Below are 22372 nucleotides of genomic sequence, written 5' to 3' on the forward strand. Positions count from 1 at the left end.
TTAGTTTCCATTCTGAGGAGAGCTGAGAAACACAACCACCAGTTTCTGTCACGTGCCGCGCCGCATCAATTAAAAATAAATTACATTTCATGCAAAGAACCTAACTTAAAAATCTCAGCAAACAACAACAGAACCTTTTCACTAATGATTTTCAGTCATCAGAAGTGGAGAGAGACTCAGACAGCAGACAGCATGGTCCCAGCATGCTTTTTGCCTTTTTTTTTGTTTGCACAGTAGCTGTCAGTTGCAGCCCTGCAGGTAGTAGAACCCAGTGGGAAGAGGGGCGGGACAGAGCGATGCTGCCTGAACTGACAGCAAATTTAAATTACTGAGCTTTCTTTTGCTTTTTTTCTTTCTTTGAGTGCCCTTTCCTTTTTTTTTCTCTTTTCTTTTTTTTTTTTTTTTTTGGTATTTTTCTACTCTGCGACAAACTGAAAAGATTCGAGCACACACTAATTTAACAGCCCTGCTTCGTCGTCTTCTTTTTTTTCCCCCTTCTGCTTCCAGGATAATTAAAAGAGAAACCTGTAAAGGCAACGTTCCTTCAAGCAAGTTGGTGCTGTAACGTGCTGGTAAGATGAATTTAATTTATTTTTTTTTTCCTTTCCTCATCTTTTCTTTTCCTTTTTTGGAGCTGAAAAGCTTTTGTATATCTAACGCAGTCATAAGTGTGGTTACCCTGCTGTGGAGGGTTAGGAGGTAATGAAAAGGTGCAACGGCTTGATATGTGACCTTCTCCTATTACTTAAAATGGGGAATAACAGCTTTCATGCCTGTCCTCATGATGCTTTTCTCTCTATGAATTGACTATTTGCTCAACAGAAGAGATGCTGTGATTGTCGCACTATGACAATGAGGACTTGATTGTTTTTTGGTTACTGTTCCATGCTCCTATCAGAACAGATACTTGAGTTGGGGGGGTTGTGTTTGTGATTTTTTTTTTCCCTCTGAACGTTGCCTGAAGCACTGATACGACAGGGGGGTGGAGATGGGGGTGGAGGAGATGGTCTTGGGTATCATCCTGCCTGTTCAGCTGTTTACTAGGTAGGGAAGTGCAACACTGAAACTTTTTTTTTTAAATAAATAAATATTTTTTCCCGCTTTCATCAAGCGGGGTCAGTGTATCCAGGATTTATTGTTGCCCAGTGCTGGGTAAAGTTCTTGCTGTCCATTGCATTTTCCCTCTGGAGAAGGGGGGAAGGGGAGTTCCACTCCACACCTTGTCACACCATTGTAGTAGCTAATTGCAAGAAGCTGACAAACTTTGAGATGAAATACCAGGCGTTGCTTTTGTAAGGAATGAGTTTGATGCTGTGGATCAGCTCCTATGAATACCAGCCTGCCAGATACAATCAGATCTGTATTATACACGTTACATTCCTGACTTGCAAGTATACTGATTTCCAAGGTCTCGTTTCTAGTCGTCTTCCGGTGCTAGCACATTTTCATTTTATTTTTTTAGCAAATGAGATGTGTTTTGCTTTGTGTTTAAGCTTACAAAACTTAAAGGGTGGTGTGTTTTTCTCAGGATTTCTGAATGTAGTTCTGCCAGGTATTGAATGCTACAACATCTACTGAAATCAACAGGAAGGCTGAGCTTGTCTTGTATTTAAGAGAAAATTGCTCAGTACTGGCAGGACTGGATCTTATTATTGCTGAACTATCTCTGTTTTCTTAACTGCAATTAATCCTCGGTGCACTTTAGGCTGGATCCTGTGGCTTTACTGTAGTATTCAGAATAAGCACTATTCTTACTATTAGTTGCTCTTTTCTGGTTGTGCTGATGAAAACTTTTTGAACATAGGATGGGGATTTTAGGAGAAATCGAATAGAGTTAGGAAACCAGTGTGATTTAGTCCTCTATCTCCCTGAAAACTCTTTTCCTTAATTTTATTTAAAGTATCCTGAAACTAACAATCTGCACACTGATACATTACACTTCCCAGACTCAAAGGTCTGTTTTGCCAAATGCATAATGTGATACCATGAGAGGAGTTGTGCGAGGAGGCTGGAGAAGAGGAGCAGTGGGACTGAACACAGAGTCCTTTCCATGTCAGTGGAGAGGGGGAGAGGATGTGCCAGTGCCATATGGAAAATCACATCCTCTCACAGAAACTTTGTTAGGGCAGAGGGTTAAGGGTGCTGCACTTGCAGAAGTTCATCACCCCCTATTTCAGTCTCAGTTTCAAGCACTGCAGTGCTTTTCTGAAGGTTTATTTTGCTTGTGCAGAAAATGCTGTTGGCTTGTGAAATGAGGGCGTTGGAGCTCCCACATCTTGCCTTTGCCCTGAAAACTTGCCTTCCCCCACACCAACACCAAGGTCTGCGAGGCCCAGAAAATTAGGCTTTGTCCCTTGTAATCCTAAACTCCCATCCATTTATAACCAGAGAAGAAAAGGGTTGAATTCAGTGTTCTTGTTATGGAAATAAGTTTTTATTCACTCAGTATCAACTGACAGTTAGAAGCGTATCTGATGTAATATGAATAAACTGTAGGCTGTTGTCAGTAAATTATGCATTTATAGTCTCACATTCTCCTAGAAACAGTGCTTTTACAATGCTCAAGTGGCCTAATGGGGTGAAACCACTACCAATACTCTCATCTGAGCCTCCTAATCAGCCAAAGTCATGAGAAGTCCATGGTGGTTGGTTCCCACTGACCATGGTGGGCATCTCAGCTTGGGTGAGGCTGCAGGGAGGAGAGCTTGAGGTTACCAGGGGTCTTTGGCCACACAGGTGATGTCAGAATTAGTGTTATGAGGCAATATCAAAGCACAGTGTAGCTGAGTTTAGATGCTGAGTTTTGTGGCAGGAATGGATTACTAAATTCTAAAATGCTGAGTTTTGTGGCAAGAATGGATTACTAAATTCTAAAAAAACCTTACTAAATTCTTAAGCTGATATCTGTACATTTAACTAAAAAAAAAAACAGCCATCCTAACCCAATCTACCAGTCTACATCCTCTTTGAATGTAGTCTTTAAATATATATATATTTTTTTTTAATTAATCTGCGCACTTTAAATTGCTGTTGGCTTCTAGCAATGCTGTCCTCTGTTCAGTGCCTGGAAATTTCTAGTTGAATGCAACTGCTTTCATTGTAGCAAAAAAAGAAAAGCAAGCCAGAAAACTTGCTGTAATTTCCTGTCAGTAACAGAGAAATAAGAAAACACTAGGCTAATAAAAATGATAATCTGAGTTTACAACTGTTAACAAGATTCCTGAATAGAAATGGTGCTATTATGCACAAAGAATTTCTATCATCACTAGAGGAATGTAGTATAAAATTATGAGGTTTATTATTAGGGTCCTGTCAACCAATCAGAAATCAACCCATAATCTTACTTGTGAAATACCATAAGTTTTAGCATCTTCCCTCCCCTCCTACTAATAAAATATTAAAGAAATTTTATAATTAGAAACTTTGATAACGTAACTTTGAATTTCATTTACAGCAAAAAGCTAGAATAATTCTGTATTTCTTCTACATCTGTAATGTTCCATATAAAGTCACTGCAAGTCTGAGTTGCACACAGCAGGTAAATTAAGGTAAATCACAGACTTGCCACGGGCAATAATGATGGGATTTCATCAGTTACTTTCTCCTGGGAGAAGCCAAATTCACTGATTTTTCCCAGAACTCCGAAGAATTACTAAAGAATTTCATAGCACCTCCTTCCCTGAGCGAGATTGCATTTCTGCATTGCATTTCTGGTCAGCTCAATTCAAGTGTGATAGAGTCTTGTCAAAATTCTTAGATCTTTACCACTGTGGATTATTCCATTTCATTCCAGGAGTAAAAGACTCTTAGATTTCTCTTCTAACTGCAAATGATTTATGTCATTGTAAGGGGCTTGCTCTGTTTCCATTTGATTTAACACATTAGCCATGGTCTTCTTTCATCAAGAGCCACTCTTGCAAGAGCCCTGTACACAGGCTCAGAGTGACCCCAAGTCTGATTGATAACATATTGGGCTACAACTTGCCTAAACACACTTCTCCCACAAGTCTTGCAGCCAGCCACACGCCCTTCATCTCCTTGTGATGTGCACAAGGCTCACTGCAGAGTCCTTGGGGCTCCTAACCCTGTGCAGAGTATAGAGAACCCTAAAAATAATCTACAACCTCCTCATGACTCTCATCACCCCCAGGGCAACCGAGCTCACACTGTTTATCAGATCACTAGATAGGAATTAAGAACATAAATAAGTATTTTAGCTATTAAGGTAAACAGTAAAATCATAGCCAGCAAATGGAGTGAAAAGAGAACTAGAAGCCCAGAGAGCTCATTTCTAGACCATGATTATCATCACCCAAAGCCTTCTTGGGGTTGCTTTGCATATCCCATGGCTTGAAACTCAGTTCCTGCCCTGATGTTGTCTGAGTTCTTGAAGCCACACCTTTCCTGCTAACGTAGTTAAAAAGACATATTGTCATCTTCCTTGGGGATGGCAACAAAGTGGGAGCAACCCGAAAGCTCTGCACATATATTTTTGGGTTTTTATTTTTCTTCTCAGCCTGGAACCTCCAACTGCCTCTGTGTTACCCCTGGAGGTCATTGCTCTCTGTCCATGGCATTTGGGCATCAGAGATAGGATTCATGTTATCTAAATTTAGGTGCCAATAATGTAGACACCTATATGTGAGTGAGCCACATCTGGCTCTCCTTACAGAAAACAACCAGGTGCTTTTCTGACATCTGTTTTCTTACAATCCTATGGAAAGACATCATATTCAAAGCTCAAACCATTTAATTTGCTCTCTTCCTCCAATTTTCTCAACTGTTGCTTTACTTTAGACATATCCTGTAACTGCCTCATGAAGACAGAGGACTTAAAACTCCATAAATTACATACGTGGGAAAACTATTGACTAATCAAGGCTCATATACCTGGCAGTGGGCTTCAAACAGGGCTGATCCTAGTGCAGTTAGGTCTGGATTGCATAGGCACATCCATACATGGGTGACAAAATGTCACTCATATATATCATTAGTCCTCCAGGGCTGCTGGAGGGAAGCTGTCACAAGTGCATCCCAGGCAATGTGTTTAACGTCTAATTAATCTTGTTCCTCGTGGTTAATTTTATTAGGCTGAACTGATCCAGTGAAAGGAGGTGCTGTGATTGGTTTATTTGTTCTACTTAGTAGGCCAGTGGCATTTAAAAGTCATGCAAAAAATCCCAAACTCAGGAAACTCCACGAGTGTAATGAAGTCTACCTATTTTAGGCACCAGTATTATAATGAGTTGTTGTTCCTGATGTAAATTTTCTTATCCAGAGGATACTTTGTGCATTTGAAAGCTTTCAGGCTGATACTTTGTCTTCCTACATTTTTGCAGCTAAAGCTGTGTTAAGAGTGCAAAAATTGCGTTCTACAGAGCAACCCCCATTTCCCAAAGGTACCTCACACCTTCAGCCCACTTGGCCATCTGTGGAGGGGCTTTTTGTGTCCTCTTGGCCCTGTGCTGGCCCCATGCAATTGTTTTCTTGTCCAAGTCCATGGTATGTGACATGAAGGGCTGTGGGTGATGCTGATGGGTCACAGCCCACATGAGCAGAGGGTTAAAAGGGTCTGAGGGAGGCAGCATGAGAGCAGCCTTATTTACAAGGTCTAGAGGAAATGATACCCAAGGATGTCCATAACCAGCATCAGTCAGGTTTATATTCAAGGAAAGTCTGGTTAATTTCAAAGGTTAATTTAAAGTATTTCAGCACATAAATGTATATTAATGTGTATATTAGAGCATGGTGTGGTAATGCCAAGGTTGTGGGTTCAGTCCCTGTATGAGCCATAAACTTCCGAGCTGAACTTGATGATACTTGTGGGTCACTTCCGACTCAGAATATTCTGTGATTCTGTGATACAAGCTCATAGTATGGCTGTTGGACACATAAAACCCCACTAGACAGGTGAGACATTCAGCAATATGAATATATTCTACCATCAGACAAACATGGTGTCCCTTTAGGATTCATTGCTCTCTTCACTTAGGTAACTTTCAGCATCTTAAAGATTAAGTGTAGGCTTGGTTTAAGTCAGAGAAACTGGATTTTGCCACTCATTTGAGCATAAAATATTTGATTATCCACTCAGTTTTTGATCCACTTCTCAATATGGTGGTATTCAGTCAAGGTAGGTTGGCCTTGATGATCATGAAGATATTTTCCAACCTTAATGATCCTATCATCATCACACATGGTTGAGGTAGATCTATTCTGAACCTAAGCTCTGAAATGTTTTGCAGAAATACTCTTTAATCAGGCAATGGGAGTGGCCAGGTTTTGAAGCCAGCAGAAAATATGTTATGGTGCTCTTGAACTGCTCACACAATAACAGAGCTCTGAGCACAGGACGGGGTCTCTGACACATTTGCTGTTCCCAATGATTAATGTATAAACTCTGTACCAGCTACTAACACAGTGAGCAGTCCAGAAGGCCTGTGGACTGCATTTTGGATAGCAAGAGACAGAATTATCAATTAATAGTGGCTCTTAATCAATCTGATGCAGTTGATGTGTTCCATAGGCTCTCCATTAATGAGCAGCTCGTGGCTCTACCAACACCTTTCTTTCCCTGCACTCAAACTCCCTGAATTATGAAGGACATGTGCATACTAAATGAAGCTCTTGCACTCAAGAGCAAAGGCTGCTATCCAGTGTCACAAAGCCAGAGACCACATTCACAGGACATTAAAGGCTGGGTGCTCTTGCTGAACAGGTTTACACATTTAAGCCTTGATCCTGCAAGGACTTATACACATGCTTAACCTTGCACACTGAGAATGAAATCCTGGGCCTCTCAAAATCAATGACAAAAGTCCACCGACTTCAAAGGCCCACTCTGTGAATAGCCTTTTTGGTTTCAGTGCAGCCACACAGCGTGCAGAAGCGTGTGAGCTGATCTCCCCAGCCCTGCATGCTTGTGTGAAGTCTTAAGAGATTGAGTGAGCTGCTAAGTGTATCTCACTACAAACTATAGGCATTCAAAGTTGTTTTCTTGTTTGATCTGTGCTCTTTATGAGTTTTGCCCAAACCCTGTGGTAAAACCTGCTGAAGGAGTCTGTGAGCAATCCATAATGCAATTCCCACCCTGGCTAGTGTTGCATTCTGAGCAGTTTGTTTTCTTTACTTTCCAAGAGATCTAATCCCTGGAGTGAGGTGATTATGCTGGAATCACATCTTTCTTTTTTAAAGAAAAAAAAAAAAATCTATAGCTCACATGATTTTATAGGAAATCTGGGAAATATCTACTGAAATGACTTACAGGTCCAAAAAACAACAAAAAAAAAAGAGTATGAATTTGTACAGGATTCAACTGCTGGGTTTCATCTGCTTTCTGCTGGTAATTGAGATACCTCCTTGCAATATCTAACATCTGTCTTAGGATCTGTTGGAGATCAGAAACTCAGTCCTGGCTCTAGGTGTATAAAACTCTCCTCTGGCACTGGTATCCCTCAGACACACTCTGGAATCCTGAGGAAATGTTCAGGAGAATGTAAAGCAGTATCAGCCCCATTTTTCAGCACAGATCCCTTTCCAAAGCGGGTTAAGTCAATGATCCAATGATGCTGCACAGACCTTCTGCTTCTGGGAGTGGTATATTAGGAGTGGTATATTATGCTCCCAGCCCTCACAGTGGCTGAGTTAGTGGAGCTGGGGGGTCCTGGGCCGTCCTGAGTATCACCAAGGTGTCTCGGCTCCATAACAGAGCTCATGCTGGAAAATGCAGATCCTGTGAGTGAAACAGCTGCGCTGGTGTGCAGGAGCACCAATGCACCCTGCATGTGCTCAGGACTATGGAGGTTTTGGCTATCATCTCCCTAAGCCTGCAGAAACATTTGTGAGGACAAGATGTGTGCTGTAACAAGGAGCAAGGGTTTGGAAAAGATATACATAAAGTTTTGCATCCCAGTTATGCTTTAGGATAAGCCTGTGTTAGCATTTGTGTAAGCCAAGTTACCTCTTCTCACCTAAATTGGTGGCAGTCATTTGAGAAGGAGAGTAGGCTGGGTGAGCTCAGTGAAGCTACTTTTTTCTCTTTCAGCATTTTCCTCTGACACGTTTCATTGCTCTAGCAGAAAAAAAAAATCCCCAGATTTCACTCTTTTTTTTTTTTTTTTTGGCTTTTACTGTAAAGGTATTTTAATTTTATCTTCATCATGCTCCTGTACTAATGGGCTTTACACATTCCCAGCAAAGTCCTGTGTGAAATTCTTAACCACAGAGATTACAGAAATTTACTGCTTCACTGGCGTGGTCAAGTTGCCACAAAATTGCATTTGTTAATGTAGCTGTGAAAACACATGGCACCTGCCATCTCTGAGCATAAGGATTTTAAATATGGCTTGGAAGAATTTAAGGATGCCTATAAAATGGGGCTTGGCCGTGTCAGTTTAGCTTTAGGAAGGAGACTGTGCTATAAAATACTCACCCATAATTGGACACAAGTGACAGCTTTACTTAACTAGTGTTCACAAATGAACGAGCAATGAAAATGTTCTGCCTTTCTCACCCCAGAAGAATGACCACGGCAGATGTTAATACCAGGGAGAATGGCTTTATTGTAGCTACAGGTGAGACAAATGGAGGATTTATGAGTCTAGGGATTGAGGGAAGGGGGAGGAAGGGTGAAAGCCCAATGTTGTTCCACAGAAATGCAATGTCCATTCCAAAACACATTGCATAGCACACACAGTGCACTAAAGCAGAGGCTATTCTGTGCCCATGAATTCATGAGCATGCCTGATTTTTTTGTTTGTTTTTAAGTACCCAATACCCAGACTCACAAACTGAACATGATTCTGCTGTTTATTTCCTTATGTTCTACCCTGTGCCCATTTAAGCTGATGGCAAATCTCTAACTTAATTGATAATACGATGTAATCAATGGCTCAAAGTCTGGGAACTCAGTGACCCGTGGAAGTGTAAACAAGAGACAACGTTGTTTCTCTGATGAAAGTCCTGAGACCAGGCTTGGCCCAGCATCTGCTGGATCCTTTCTGTTCATTTTAATGAGCTTACAAATGGTCCCTAACATAATGTGCATTCAATAGAAATCAGCATTGGTTTTTCAGGCACTGATCCAGTAAAGCCCTTAATTATGTGCTTAAGATTATGGTATGGGAATAGTCCCACAGAAGCCACTGCAACCACAGAAATGTTTTAAGCTCAGCAAGTAAGAAAATGTTTTGTTGTTGGAGTATCATCACATTTTTTTCCAGTCAGTGGCCTCTGCCAAGAAAACTAACAAATCCAGTTTCTAGAAATCCAACAACATGAGATGCCCTATATGCAGTGATATTCAGATTTTTACCCTTTTTTTTTTTAGCTGCTTTAGATTCGTTTATGCCCAGACATAGCAGAGCACTTAACTGCAGTTGTGACATGAATAGGAGTACTTACATCTTGAAACTCAAAGCTCCCTCCCCTTTTAGATTCAGGGTATGCTCACACGTGGTGCTGCTATCTGTAGTCAGTCCCAATTCTAGGTAGGAAGATGTTTTTAAATTTATAAAAGGTAGAGCTTCAGTATAAGTAGGAAAATATTCTCCCCTGTACTTAAAGTAAATTCTGGAGGTTGACTCCAAACTCTTTAACCAGGTGCTTTTTTAGAAGAGCTGCTTAAATGCAGTTTGAGCTTTTGTGCCATGTGGAGCACAAATTGTTTAACTGCTTCACTTCAGCTCATCCCATCTCACTAGAGGGGACTGCTTTTCTGCGTCCTCTTGTTTTCATGAAACCTCTTGATATTCACCAGGATTTTTTCAGGTAATGGTGCTTACAGCAAACACAGCCTGTGGTGTTTCCAAAAGTTTCCTGCTGTCAGAAGCGTGAGGGCCAAATTGAAAATATTGGTTTGGGAGAATGTAATCTTTTCAGCACAGGCTCTGGTCAGCTTGGCTGTGAGCAGTGCCAGTGCCCAATAGTAATGATGTCCAGGCATGTGGCCAAATGCTAAAACTGCCCCCAGAGTGAATATACTCACACTCTGTGAGAGAAGCAGTAAAGTATTCTTGTTTCCTGGCCAGCAACACCACTTCCCAGGAGGATAACTTTCGCCAGGAGTATGAATAAGCTGCAGTGAGGCTGTGCCTTATGGCAACTGCTGCATCAGGGACTGCTAAGTAACTCATAAATAAGCAGTCCCTGCTGCCCCCCAATTCCAGTATCCAGCTTCAGAAGGTACTTATGTAGGTCCAAGCATAAAGGCTTGCATGGTGGCCTCAGTGGGCTCTGAGAAGTGCCAAAGCAGAGGTGGCTACTTTCCATCTCCTGCTCCTTCCACGGGCCATAATTTTTCTGGCAAGCACAAATATGCAGAGCCTAGAAGGACTTGGCTTCTATTCTTCAGCTCATATTCATCATGTGGGTTGCTCCAGTGAAGTTGTGAAGCCAGGAGCTCCTGTTATGGTAGGATAAAGACTCCACCACAGCTGAAATCTTTATTAGCAAATTAATTATGAATGAACACTGGAAAAACAGGCACACTTTAATAAACCCAGCAGCTATCTTGTTTTGGATATACAAGTGTATTTATACCCACAACAGAGCTATGTTAAAATGTAGAGGTTTTTTACATTAGTGCTCATTTTCAGTTTTCTTGAGAACAACTTCAGTTCCACTCACATAAACATGCCAAAACTTCTGCTGATATAAATCAGGGTGATCCCTTGAAGTCTGGTGAGCATCTGCCCAGAATGGCAGATAATAGCCTCTAGAGCCCCACTAATCATTGAGGATGATAGAAGTTACTGATTCAACATGTGCAACTGTTTAGCACCACACAGACAAAATCATTTCAGGCAGGAATTCCTACACTAGGGATAACCATATTCCAAAAGGAGGTAGTAGAGGTTAACTGCATTCTTGCAGCAAAGCTCTCTGTTTTGGCTTAAAAGGTTTAAAACCTACTAACAAGGATGCAGCAGTTCAAAGTTTTGTGCAGACAGTAGTAATATATATCATAAAGAATATGAACATTTAGACATCTCCAATGTTCTATACTGTGCCCCTGTATGAGACATTGCCCAGTTCCAGCTGCTGACACACAGACACATCTACTAATAATAATTCTTCTTTGCAGCAGAACTGAGAACTCTGACTCCAAATAAGCCAATAAAGTGGTGCTCTGGAAGGCAATACTTGTACTCCTTTTCTTCAGCTACATTTTTCTTGCCTTTCAGGACATTTCCTAATTTTCTGCACAGATACCTTATTTTGGAAAAAGATAGAAATATCATTAGCTGGTGTGTTTATCTAAGAAAAATCTGTATATTTTAGACAAGGATTATTAACCCCTTCTGTGTACAAAGACAATCTGAGCACCATTAAACAGAAAAACATTGTCATAGTTTAAATTTCTTAATGTTCTTCTCTCCCATCAGTATAAGAATATACTTTTGTCATTTAGCTACTTATCTTTGGTTGAATACAAGAGTGAGCACACAGAAGCAGTTTTTTGTTCTGGTATTTCCAGCCAGCTTCATACCTCAAATTATTAAAAACCTCTGGGAAGTCTTTCTCATGAAGTGTGATTCACAAATTGCATGAGTTAGTCTTCAAAGATTTTATTAAAATTAAAAATGGAAGTCTATGACCCTTACTAGTGGTTTGTCTTATATAAATGTATTTCTCTGCTTGACTTTCACAAAATACATTAGGACAGAATAAATGACATTGGAGCAGGACAGGAAACACTTCGAAAAAAACTAATTTTCACATGCTGCAAAACTAGTTTGGGGACCATCTTGAAAGATCCCCCATGCCTCCACTTTTCTTTAAGCAGCTTTATTCATTGTCTTAAAATTAATTTGCCAGAGCAAGAAAACTTGTTCTTAGGAAAGTGATAAAATTTATTTTGGAAGTCCTGGTGATACTAGTATGATAATAAGTCCTGGTGGTACTAATGGTTCATGCTGCTGCTAGTGAATATGTTGTGGACAAATCTCTGGGGTTCTGTCAGTCCTAGGAAGAAATTAAGGACCATTCTGTAACCCCTTGTGCTGTTGAGCTGGCGCAGCTCAAGTCCATCCCCACACACTCCCCCAGCCCCAGGCAGAACTGACAGCATCCACCCTGTCTGTGGTACCTGCTGACCCCAGCCCAAAACCTGGAATGTTTTAGAGAGTGACATTTGGCCCAACCAAAGCTCTGCAGGGGAGCAGGCTACTGACTAAAGGTGTGTGCATGGCCAGGAAATAGTCCTTGGACCACGTTCCTGGTCTGGATCTTCATATCACTGTAGACATAACAAGCAGAAGCACAGATCAAAGGGAAAGTCCTCCCCAGAATACTCACAGACTGATTTCAACTTCAGCCAGGTGCAGTTTCAGATTTACCCACCCTGTTGGAGGGGACCTGAAAAGAAGAGGTGGGAATAATTGCTGGCAGGTGTCTGTACAGATTAAGTAGGATGCTTTCAGGTACAAAAGGGTACCCTAACTAAGTGTAATAAAAACTCAGTGTGTTGCTATATCTACAGAGCATCCCTCAGCCAGGAAGTTTGGGAAGATGGGAAAGTACTGTGAGCTTGGCTTGCTCTTACAGCCTGCTCCAGGCATCCACTGACTTTTACAGATGGACACAGGACTTGGACAAACACCTGATCCAGCCTGGTGCAGAATCCTCCTGCTACTTGAAAGAGTGCAGGCTGAGGAAAGTGTTGAGCCTTCCTTAGAGGAAAGAGGGCTGGCTGCTGGTACAGAGCTGTTGAGAATGGATAAGGGCTGCTGGAGTGGAGCTGGCTTTCAGAGCAAGCACGTCCATCCAAATAAACACTCCAGGTACTCATCAATATGCCCTTGTCCAGGAGCAAATTGGATTCTGAACAAGCATCCAAAGATATAAAAGTGTAAATATACTGATGCTGTCCTTTTGGAAAAGCTGCATATATTTAGCAGAGCAAGAGGGGGTGAAGGACTAGGCATTGTGTTATTCTACTCACTTTAAATGTTAGTTTTGATAATTTTTTCGAAATGAGTCTTTATATTTCACTGCTCCCTGTACTTCCCAAAATTATTATTAACAAATAAACAGATCTTTCTTAGTTCTCTTTGAAGCAATAATGGCAAAGGCTTTGTTGCATGTGCAAGAATTCCAAATTAGGTGAAATTTGCTTCTGGCAATGGAGTAGTGGCACCATGCAGACACATCTACTAATAATGATACTTCTTTTTGTGTGTGTTGTGCAGCTATGGCAGGATATGTTCCAAACCTCATTTTATTAAATGAACAATACAGACCGCCAGTAATTGTTATGTCAGGGGAAAATAAAAGCATAAAATATGCATATGATAGTATGATGTGGACATGCACACAGAGGAGCACACCAATGTGCTTTCCTTCTGCAGGGTTTTGGCAGACTTTCCAAACTGCCCAGTTTAGAATTAGCAGGGTCAGAGGAGATGTCCCAAAATTTAGAATAATTTGAATTTATCAATACCAGACTCCTCTGGGGAGAGGTAAGTTCTCTTTTCAGAGAATAGATAAGTCTTCTCAGAATATTTCCCCAGACAGATTCTCTTCTGCACATCTCCTTGCCAACTGGAACCTTTTGATCTCAACATCCTCAGTGCCAAATTCTTTAATGGTGTAAATGAGTGAAACTCCACCTAAGGCAGTGGAGCAGATCCCATTTGCACCTGCAAAGAACTTGGCTTTGATTCTGTAGCCAAGGAGAGATTAAAACCATTGGTTCTAGTAGATTTGTTAGCCTGTAAAAATGCTCCTCATCTCCAGTTGCAGATAGCTCTGTAATCCAGTCCAAATGTGAGAAGGAAAAGCAGCAGAAAATGGTTTTGAGGGCATGAATCCTGGAAAGGGAGAGTGATACACTGGAGGTTTTAACAGGATTTAGTGATCTCTGCCTTATGACCAAGGATGCATTACCATCATTTTGATTGTGGTCTCCTCAGTTGCCCCCTGTGCAGCTTTTTTCCAGATCCCCTAATGTGAGCCACTTATTCCAGATTGCTCTTTGAAGAAGGCATCCATTGATACATCAGAGATTAAATGAGTCACTCATGATGGATTGTGGTTCATGGATTTATATACCACAGAAAATTATGCATTTTACACTACCTTGTAAAATAACCATTTATCTAAGTAAACATATTGACTTCTTTTGGTTTCATATGAAAACTATCCTGGGCTGTGAATCTTAATTTAGCAAGCACTTGACAGGCAGGAGAAAAGACAGCTAACAATGATGGAGAAGAATCAGTTACTTAAATGTCAATAGAAGGAAGTTAAAAAATGAGCACAGGGTAACAGATCAATTTGTTCTCCAGTGTCCAGCCAGAGGTACAGAGTTGGCAACTTCTACCGCAGGAAAATGAAAAGGGAAAGGGAAAGGGAAAGGAAAAGGAAAAGGAAAAGGAAAAGGAAAAGGAAAAGGAAAAGGAAAAGGAAAAGGAAAAGGAAAAAAGGAGAGGAAGAGAAAAGAGAAGAGAAGAGAAGAGAAGAGAAGAGAAGAGAAGAGAAGAGAAGAGAAGAGAAGAGAAGAGAAGAGAAGAGAAGAGAAGAGAAGAGAAGAGAAGAGAAGAGAAGAGAAGAGAAGAGAAGAGAAGAGAAGAGAAGAGAAGAGAAGAGAAGAGAGAAGAGAAGAAGAGAGAAGAGAAGAGAAGAAATTGTTGAGAATAATTTTCCAGAAATTCTACCTCTTATCCTTCCACACATATTATAGGAACCAAAGCAAGGGATCTCTTTTCCAAGCACCACAGTTTTCACATCTGCAATAAGGAAATTATTCTCCTGATCCAGATTCTCCCCAGGGCCTTCCCATGTGGGTCACAGTAACATTTGAACATCTGACACTGGTAAAATTGGATCAGCAAAAATGTGCACTGATTCTTCTTCTGAGTTGAAAGCATCAGAAGGCAGAAGAACTGTGAAAGAATGCAGTTTAAGGATGGAGGCAAAATGGCCTCATCCCAGGTCCTTTGGGAAGCTCTGTATTGGTCTGTCTTGTGGAACAGGAATACAGGTCAACACTTGCTCAGCTTTGAAAAAAACACAACAGGTTAAATTGTCAAACAACAGGTTCAATTTTCTATCGTCTGACCATTTCTGCCTGTTAGCTCAGATTGCATTTAACTGGTGCACCTGCCTGATTTTTGGCCTCTCCACATCCTTTTCCTGATAAGTGTTTACACCCCTCTCACTCACAAAAGGGTCCAAGGTGCTGAGTGCATCATTGACTTCAGCCAGCTTTGGATCAGACCTGTAATCACTGCAAGCTTCTGACTTGCTGCCTCCAAGTATTTCAGATTAATCATCTCAGAGACAAAGCAGGATATCAGACCCAAGTATTACCTTATATATTTCTGCTTTCCCAAAGGTTTACTCTCCAAAAAATCCATTGTCCTATATGTAATATAAAATAATTCACCGCGGAGCAAAACACTGTATCATGATACAGATCTGAACAGTGATTGAAATAATAACAGACTGTTTAATTGCTAAATTACAGTAGTGATATTATGAAATAACATATTATATCCGCATTTATAATAAATTAATCCATCATGATTAAAGGTCTCTCAATGAATACCAAATGAATTAATACATGATTGGCCTTTATAAGTATAAGCCTTTAAAATTATGCAGTTTTCTGCAAGCAGCTAGCAGCCCACAGAATAAAGTGGGAATGAGAAAATCTGTCACAGGAAAACTTTTCTACATTTCACATAGAACACCTTTTCTTTCAGAACATTTTTGCATGGTTACCAATTATGACAGATAGCTTTTTAACATGAGAAAATATGCCCATAATCACACAATGTTTGGGGGAGAGGGGAAAATTACCACAATATGACTAATTTTATGAAAGACATCTGTCATTTTCTACTGTTGTAATACAAGCTGTTTAGTAAGTAAATTTAATTAACCAGATTTCTCATTTTAAAAAAGGGGGGAAAAGGCTTTTACAGCATGCCAGGAGCATATCCCTTGAATATAGTTTGTTTAATGCACCCAATTAGACTGAATCATCAAATTCTCTGAACCTTAAATATCTCAAATTAATTTTTTCCACATTGTTTTTCTGTGTACCATTTTGCAGCCATTTGTGCTGTGTAGCGGATGTTGTTTATTGTTGATATTCCTTTTTTAGAATTCCTGCTTAAAGCCAGGGCTTCTTGGTGCTTGGTCTTGCACATAAAGAAAAACCTCTACCTAAACAAGTCCCATTGAAAAAGAGTGACATACAAAGAGTGAGAAGTGAGAAGGGCAGGGAGAGCAGGTGTATCTGTCCCAGGTCATAAATAATTCAGTGAAACATCTGAGTCTTGGTCTGGTGTCATCTCAAATACTAGACCACACTCTAAAAGGGTATAATTGTAAGTCAATGGCAAACTCCTGCTCAGGGGTGTGAAATTTCCTCTTTTATTCAAATAATTGCAGACCTGAAAGGATGGTCCTTTTTTCTTAAAGAGAGTTCATTTTTGCAAAGTATTGATTGCACATCCTTTAGACAATTTATACCATAAAGAAAGAAATTCTATAAAGGTGGGTTGTTTGGGGTTTTTTGTAATATGTGAAAAGGTTGCGTTATAACACTGTTCCCCAGGAAAAGCTCCCAACATTTATGCAGAGTTTTCCAGTGGCCAGGAAAAAAATCAAACAGACGTGAAAATTTATTTTATTGATGTCAGTGAGAATCTGGGGTGGTTTCACTGACGGCATTTTAAGCCACCTAGGGTCAAAACCTGACTAGAAATCTCAAATCAACCTCAGTAAAAACAAATATTCAAATAATACTAAATGAGCTGATTGCAACTTAATACAATGTGTTTTCCATTTGCTTAAACTATTCTTTAAAATACTTAGGTTAGTAGAAGATCACCTTCTAAACAAAACCCTTGGTGAATTTCTGGTGTTAGTGCCCCTTCTGAATTCTGTTCTTAAATACAGCACCATCCAAAAATTTAATATTTTCTCCTTTTGTACACAAGGGAAGACTTCATCCCTATTCAGGAAAAGAAAAAAGAAATCAATGAAAAAACTACCCACTGCCTGGAACTGTACAGAATTTCACTGAAGAATGAAAGCATCTTCTTTTTATCTTTTCTATTTTTTTTTTAATTTTATATAATTTAGAAATACTTACATAGGTTGTGTGTGGGGATCACAGCATTAATTCTGGCAAGTTCTTGTTACCCTAACAGATTTAGGAAGTTAATTGTACATAATATATGTCTGGTATTTAGAGAGCATCATTCACTTAGTAGCATGAATAGAGTTACCAAATGTGGGGAATAAGTCAGTCCAGCAGATAATAGATTGCTTACTGGGCTGGAATAATCATGCAGAGAAGCAGATAGGGAAAACTGAAGGACTTTGGTTATCCTCATGTACATGCACACATTGTAAATCTGCCAGAATATCTGCAAGCTTAAACACTGCATTCAGTCCTTCAGACCAGGGTTTTCCTCCAACTTGAAGGATGAGTTGATAACTCCAGTAAATGCCCCCTCTCTCCTGCACAGGGCCTTTGAAAGAGTTCAGGTGGAGAAGGGTCATAAGCTGGTAGAAAAGTACCAAGCTGAGAGGTGAAATGTGAATTTAAACATCTTTTCTTTTCTTTTCTTTTCTTTTCTTTTCTTTTCTTTTCTTTTCTTTTCTTTTCTTTTCTTTTCTTTTCTTTTCTTTTCTTTTCTTTTCTTTTCTTTTTTCTTTTCTTTTCTTTTCTTTCTTCCCTTCCCTTCCCTTCCCTTCCCTTCCCTTCCCTTCCCTTCCCTTCCCTTCCCTTCCCTTCCCTTCCCTTCCCTTCCCTTCCCTTCCCTTCCCTTCCCTTCCCTTCCCTTCCCTTCCCTTCCCTTCCCTTCCCTTCCCTTCCCTTCCCTTCCCTTCCCTTCCCTTCCCTTCCCTTGTTTGCTTTTGAGTTTTTTTGTTATCTTTCATTGGCTGTTTTTGTTCATTTTTTTGTTTGTCACAGACTTACTCTGCCCCATTTACCAAGGCTGAATTCAGGCAACATGAAGTGCCCATGTCTGCTCAGGGGAGAAAGTTGATTTTGGTGATGCCCCATGTAGAGCCTGGTTATAGCAAACAAGTGAAAATACAAATCCAAGCACTTGTTTATAACCCAGGTCGCTCGAATATGACTTTTAGATTATCTTTGCTTTAATTGCCTCTCTAAAAGTCTAGGACAGATTAGAGAAACACAGCTCAGTATTAGAGGACATATGGACATCTATATTCATATCTGTGCCATACAGAGAGAAGAAATATATAGTTCAGCGTGTGTAGAAGCATGCAGACATGAAACAAACCCACCCCTGAGGGGTCAGCAGCAGGAAAGGTGTTAGAAGCTCGAGGGGATTCTATCTGAGCACAGACAACACGATCAAGCTCTGAGACAGAACAGCTTTTAAGGGAGCACTGGCAATCCTGCAATTAATGGAGACATATCCACTCAGTATTACAGTACAGCCAACCTGCATCCTTGGCTTATTAATTTCTCCCAGTAGTACAAGTAGGTTGACGTCTTCTAAATTAAAAACAGTTCCGCCTTAGGAGGAATTGCCAAAGAATTTGTACATTAGAAGTCTCAGGAGATGAAACTCTTGCATGCCGCCTTCGCTGGGGAAGAGTACAAGCTTATCCTTCAGGAAGTGTCATCTGCCAGTTATGACAGCTACACATTTGTATTCATTTATGAATTCACCATTTACAACTGTGGCTATTTAACACAACAATTCCCTGGAAAATCTTTGGACTCTGTGTTTGCATAATAAGAAAAAACTTTCAAGAACAGCTCATCTCCTTCCGCCTTTTCTACTATTCCTGTTTTGTACCCAATGAATTTTACACAAGAATAATTTAGGACAGCATTTGGCAGGGTTGTTCTGGTCTCTGTGCACGTAGGAGGCTTGTGAATCTCTTGTAATCTTGCTACAGGGGACAACATTTCTAACAGGGTGTATTCAGGAGAGTTGATTTTGTTATTCTGTGGAGTGAAAGCATAGTCTGTCACCTGGGCAGATAGAACTGTTAACTGGAACAGAGCTCCAGGTACTGAAGCTCTGTTTCTGATTCAGCTAGAGATGTTCTGAGTGACCCTTAATAAATCACTTCGTCTAGTTGGTTCTTTATCTTTGTATAACATCAAAATGCAGCTATGATTTCTTCTTCTCCCAGGCACGCTGTGGGAAGGCAGTGATGAGGTATTTAGAGAGATGTGTCTGCTCTCCTCTGTATTTGGGCTATAATTGCAGTGCTGAAGTTCAAGCACATGAGAGTCCACCTGGGCTGTCAGCTCTTCCTCTTGTGGGAGCTTTCCCTTTGACAGCTGGGGTGGTGGTAGCCATCTGTGACATTACCTCATGGACTCCTTTAGAGCAAGAGATCGAGGATGAAAGAACAGTGAATCTATCCTTCTCAAGACGAAAAGGAGAAAATTAAGTACAAAATTTACCGGTGAGAGAGAAGCAAAAATCAAACTTATTAATTTTGTACCATTTCGATTGATGTCCACACTGTATTTAAATATCTGTACTCTCAGGAGTTGATCCTGATACTTTCATGAGTCTAATTTTTTTTCTTTTCTTGGTCTCTGTTCATTAGTAGTGGTGAGGCATTGCCAAAGGAGAAGAAGGTATCAGCTGGGAGAGGTGTGGGTATTCTTTAAGTAGGGGAATACTTAAATACTCAAATCTCTTTCATTTGCTCCCCTATACTTCTGGAAAGTACAGGGGGGCAAATGAAAGAGATCTCTTGGTGAACTCGTGTCTCAGAGAAGGTGAAGCAACATGCTGCTTAGTGCATATGAAATAATGGGAGATTTATGAGGAAGGGAGCAGGTTGTAAGAATAGACCACATTAATCTTCTGCTTCAAACTCTTCTCATTAATCTCCCAATAACAAACGGAAATGGTCAAAAAACTAGACTATTCCTTTGGGCTGGTTTTGCTATGATTTTACAAAGTCCTTAAAGAGATTCCCAGCAAAGAGATTCTCCTCTTCTGTTTCTCTCATCTTCCCATAGTATCCTACAATGGATGCAGAAAATTCCTATCCAAGATGTAGGTTTGCAAGAACATGTCTCATCACCATGATTTCTTTTCACTTCAAGCTCTAAGTCCATTCCTCATGACTCCCACCTTCCTTTCTTCTTTCCGTTCTCCATTCCTAATGAGATAGAAGAGTATCTTGTGACTGCTATCTGCTGATTTGCCTGAGCCTGAGCTCTGTGAGTAGATAAATTTGCATTCAGAACATTCAAATACAGCTAGATAACCTAAATAAGCATGAACAGCAAAAATGAAAACAAAACTACAAACAAGAAACAACAGAAACCTGACAAGATGAGATTTTCCTTTAAAAACCATATGAAGCAAAATTCAGCAAAATGCTGAATGTCATCTGAATCCACTGGCAACTGCCTGCTACATGTAAGGGTTGCAGAAGTGCTGCATGGCTGCTGAAACCATCCAGATGACTTGGCAGTATGTCAGTGAAATAGGTTGGGCTAATCACCCACCATTGAATTCCATTGTGTGTCTGAATTTCTTGGCTTTGGTGCAGCACAAATGTTCTTTATGACTTTCGGTTATCTTTAAAAATATCTTCCAGAGAGTGGAGGCTCTGACCAGATAGGGATCATAGACTCCATGGAGTCATTTTTCTTCACAGAGTAGTAGAAGTAGCACTGTCACAACAGCAAAATTGTAATTTATCCAGGGAGTAAATATATTGATTGCTTGCTTAGCAGAACTGGCGAACAACGCACGTTACTCCAATTCACTGCAGCTTGCACAGACTTCCAATTTGCTTTTGGATGTAGAACTTGATGTATGAAGCCATGGACTTTGCGGCTGTGACTGCCTTTCTGCTTCTTCTCTCCTCCCTGTGTCCTAGCACTGGAGATCAGTTGGGATCCATCTGCTCAGAGCCTCCATTAACTCCGAGGGACCAATGCTTCTGTCATACAAAGTACTTCTGCTGCCCCAGCAACTTTAACCCATTTAGTGCCTGGTAGACTCTTTATTCAGGTGGCTGCCTGGGGAGGGAATATAGGCTTGGCTGAGATCATCTTTAGGAGGTCAGTAATGGACATTTTCCAGTTTGTTTTCTAATCATCAATCTTGTTAGTCCTTTGCCTGAGACCAGAGGTTTGTACCCGTGGTAGAATCACAGAATCAGAGTATCCTGAGTTGAAAGAGGATCAGTCTAACTCCTGGCCCTGCAGAGGACAAGCCCAAGAATCACACCATGTGCCTGCGAGCATCATCAAAATACTCCTTGCACAGCTCTGTGCTGTGACTATTAGAAACTTTTTTGGTTTCCCAAGATTCCATTAATATGGCAGGACTTTAAGTCTTCATATCAACTAGAGGTCAGTTTAGCAGTGATCACATCCTGTCTAGAAACATGATTCCTCAGCTGGTGAGGAGAAAAGATTGAAATTCTCAACCTAAAAGCAGCATCAATGGAGGCTTCTCTATCTGATGCTTGAGCAAGGATCTTCCAGATTTGAATTAAAGAGAAAACCCTAATTTAAACAGTCTTTACGCCAAGGTATTGCCCAGCTCCTTTGGTGAACCCTTCTGCTAATATTGTTTTTGTGGGAAATGTAGAACTTTGGATGTTCTGGATACTAACTACACAGCTCCCCAGCACACACTCATTTTTAAATGCAGTTGAGCGGGTCAGCAAGTGAATGTCTGATCAAGCAACAACAAAGCACTTGATTTTTCATTTGTTTTGCTCTGCCTTTGGGAGTTTTGTTCACTCTAACCATTGTTTCCCACATAAACATAAATGCCTACAATGTAGGATTGTTAATATGTGTCCCTTGGGTTTAGCATATGTGGATAGAATTCCAGAACAGTTTGGTTTGGAAGGGATTTTAAATTTCATCTTGTTCCAACCCACCTGCCATGGGCAAGGACAACTGCCACTACACAGGACAGCTCAAAGACAGAGAAATTGACTACAGGGTGTGATTCAGGATTTCTGGTAATCCATTGAGTAGGAGATGTTGGGCAGCACATGCACCATCCAGAGCATCCATCCAGCTCTGCCCTTTCACCTGCGACTGACCAGTTCACATCCACGCTACACCAAAGCATGTGCAGACTTCAGCCTGTTCACTTCAAAGTCGTTTCAAGTGCTTTATTTGCCTAAAGTGTAGGTTGCTCCTGGATGCAGCCAGCCTGTGCATCCATGGCTCCTGCTGAAGTCACAGTAACACAGTGTGCTTGTGCCTGCACAGGCTGTACCCATTCAGACCAAATGCTGTGTGAACTTACCATCAGCCCACGACATTGCTGGAAGTTTCTCAGCAGTGTGAGTTTGCATTTCCAAAGAAGACTTTTTTTATTGATTTCAACAGAAATGATAACTGTAAATATCCCTTTTGGGTAAAAAG

General features: G+C 40.6%; 1 protein-coding gene across 1 annotated transcript in view; it reads left to right on the forward strand.

Annotated features, from left to right (window-relative positions):
- The first annotated feature begins 284 nt into the window (after positions 1-284).
- The window catches only part of CELF2 (CUGBP Elav-like family member 2), a 550999-nt gene continuing 528911 nt past the window's right edge, over positions 285-22372 (forward strand). Inside the window, exon 1 of the mRNA XM_063153712.1 lies at positions 285-572. The gene's annotated coding sequence lies outside the window, so the exon portion shown is untranslated. The remainder of the gene's footprint in view (positions 573-22372) is intronic.

The sequence above is a fragment of the Melospiza melodia genome, chromosome 4 (assembly GCF_035770615.1).
Source record: "Melospiza melodia melodia isolate bMelMel2 chromosome 4, bMelMel2.pri, whole genome shotgun sequence".
NCBI lineage: Eukaryota > Metazoa > Chordata > Aves > Passeriformes > Passerellidae > Melospiza > Melospiza melodia.